Here is a 2,813-nt window from a genome sequence, read left to right as displayed (position 1 = left end):
GGAATTGTCTTGTCATTGAAGGTTAAGAAGAGTTGGCAGAGGAATGCTCCCTCTCTTAGACCCAAAATACTTCGTCTTCTAGAGTTTTTTCCCCTTTAACCCCCCCCCCCCCCCCCCCGAACATTTTTCAATCTTTCACTCAATAACACATCTCCCACCCTTTTTTTTTTTTTATTCAACTAGACTTCTTCTTCTTCTTCTTCTTCTTCTTCTTCTTCTTCTTCTTCTTCTTCTTCTTCTTCTTCTTCTTCTTCTTCTTCTTCTTCTTCTTCTTCTTCTTCTTCCTCTTCCTCTTCTTCTTCTTTCTTTCTTCTTCTTCTTCTTCTTCTTCTTCTTCTTCTTCTTCTTCTTCTTCTTCTTCTTCTTCTTCTTCTTCTTCTTCTTTTTCTTCTTCTTCTTCTTCTTCCTTCCTTCCTTCCTTCCTTCCTTCCTTCCTTCCTACCTCTCTTTCTTTTCAAACCATTTCTCCTTCTCCACTGAATAACTAATGAGCCCAGTAAGAAGCGCTGCACACTGCACACTGCATACAACTGCGGTGACAGCGTGCTTACAAACAGTAATGAGGTCACCTCCTCATTGAATATATTATGATGCACCTTCAGCTTGACCTCTCACCCTAAACGTCACCTCTCTCAGTGTAAGTATCGATACCTTTTTATCAAAACGAGGGACGAAATCGTCAAGGCTTCCTCATGCGAACACAAGATAGGCTGAGATATTACATTTTGTCCCCTTGTATGATCCTTCCTTCAGATCTGTTTTGTTACCTACTTTCTGTTCTAAACAAACATTCTTGTTTGACTTGAGGCTAGGAAAAAAATTTATGCAACTTTTTCTTCTTCTTTAAAAAAAAAAAATTATTTTTCTTTTTTTAGAGCACTGGTTCACCTTTTGACCTGTGTGTACATTGTCGTAAGTCGACGAGGTCGTCGCGTCGGAGCAGTATGTGATCTATCTCTGGAGAGCTGGCGCAGAAACGACATTATTTCGTACTTCTCCACGGAGTGAGAGAGAGAAACATATCATTATTATTATTATTATCGAATTACGTGGAGCTAGTTTCAAGTCGGGACTCACAGTCAGTAAGTATAACAATGTGTTCTTAGTATCTGCGTACAGTTCTCTAATTAATTTTCTTTTAAAGAATAAAAAAAAAAGCGGAGACAGTTCTTGACTGACACACAGATTAATGGATTTTAATTCAGTAATTTTCTGGGGTTTGTTTGCTGGAATTGATCGCGTTCTCTCTCTCTATCTTTTCTCTCTCTCTCTCTCTCTCTCTCTCTCTCTCTCTCTCTCTCTCTCTCTTTTTTTTTTTTCTCTCCCTGTCTCTCTCTGTCTCTCTCTGTCTCTCCCTGTCTCTCTGTCTCTGCCTCTCTCTCTCTTTCTCTCACTCTTTTTTTTCTCCCTCTCTCTCTTTCTCTCTCTCTTTCCTCTCCCCCCCCTCTCTCACCTCTCCCCTCCCCCCTCTCTTTCCCTGGTCTCGCCCCCTCTCTCAAACACATACACGCACCCACACAAAGCTCCTTCAAAAACATTAATGATGCTGCATACCTCCCCTTCCCAATACTACCATCTCCTGTAAAAAATTTTTTTGCGGGTCACACGCTTCGTCGGGCTCATCTGCACAAGGGTTAACAGCTACGCACTCATCAACGTCACCTCAAAAAACAAACAGGCATCGGCAACTAGTGAAAATAAAATTGAATTGTATCGTCGTAAGGCTGTTATTTTCTCGAGAAGCATATGGGTCGCGACGAGGTGGAATCAGGTCCTGGTCGAATTTTCGGGCATGTGAAGTTATTGGTATCATCTCAAAGTCTGTTCATTTGCCTGGCTTTAGAGGAAAAAATAACCTAGCAGTCTGGAATAGAAGTCGAGACGTATAACATTGAAGGAAGTGTGGGATAGGGCTTTCACGGCGGAAGCAGCTAGAAAAGAACACCCCCCCCCCCCCCAGCAACACTAGCCATAGTCTTTTTTTGTTTGTTTTTCTTTCTTCCTTCTCCTGTCCTATCTCTTTCTCTCCTCCGCACCATTTTGGTTTCTTTTTATCTGTCTTCTCCTTCCTAGCCCCCGACTCGTCTCAGTTTTTTTAAAATTCTGTAGCAGAACAAATTAAGACTAATGGAAGGTATAAAGCTGTAGATTTATTACCGATCTCCCCACTCTCTTTGTGACTACACTAACTACCCTTCGCCACCCTATCCTGGTTATCAAGTACCCCCCCCCCCCCCCTCCTTTACCCTTCCCCTTCCTCTTCCCACCGCCCCACCAACTACCAACGCCGTCCAAAACAATCTCTCATTACTTCCACATCCCTTCTTCGTCTGTTTTTGTACACTCTCAGTCAGTCTTCTAAGGGTTGGATATCCTGCCGTCTCTCCTTCCGTTCGTGTGCTAGAATCTAGTTTAACTGGCGTTTGGAGAATGCCAATGGTAGGCTGTTGCTTTTCTTCATCTGTCTTCGTACGTCTAGCGCATGGTTTTCTTTCTGACTAAATGCCCATTACTGTGTCAGTGTGCTGTTTTTTCACTCAAACAAACGAGTAAAGGCTTAAGGCCTGTTCTTTCACTCAAACAAACGAGTAAAGGCCTGTTCTTTCACTCAAACAAACGAGTAAAGGCCTGCCGGCTCTGAACACGCCCCGTCAACTTTAGTTGGAAAACCAATTCGTTACCGCTCTCCTCAAATTCATTAAATTGCTCTGTCACGGATTTGCTCTCGTCGCTCTCACCGATATCCCCGCCAACTCTTAATGTTGTGCCGGACTAGGCAGGCCGACCAGACAGACAGAAGGGAAGTGGGGGGG

At 43.2% G+C, this 2,813-nt stretch overlaps 1 protein-coding gene across 1 annotated transcript in view; it reads left to right on the top strand.

Moving 5' to 3' along the window:
- Window positions 1-488: 488 nt before the first annotated feature.
- Window positions 489-2,813, top strand: part of LOC101845843 (solute carrier family 22 member 7) — a gene marked incomplete in the record, with an annotated part of 111,993 nt that continues 109,668 nt past the window's right edge. The window contains 1 exon segment of the mRNA XM_035969147.1: window positions 489-1,082.

Source organism: Aplysia californica, unplaced genomic scaffold, assembly GCF_000002075.1.
Source record: "Aplysia californica isolate F4 #8 unplaced genomic scaffold, AplCal3.0 scaffold00120, whole genome shotgun sequence".
Lineage (NCBI taxonomy): Eukaryota > Metazoa > Mollusca > Gastropoda > Aplysiida > Aplysiidae > Aplysia > Aplysia californica.
The sequence above is the reverse complement of the archived record's forward strand: the minus strand, read 5'-3'. Positions and strand labels throughout refer to the sequence as shown.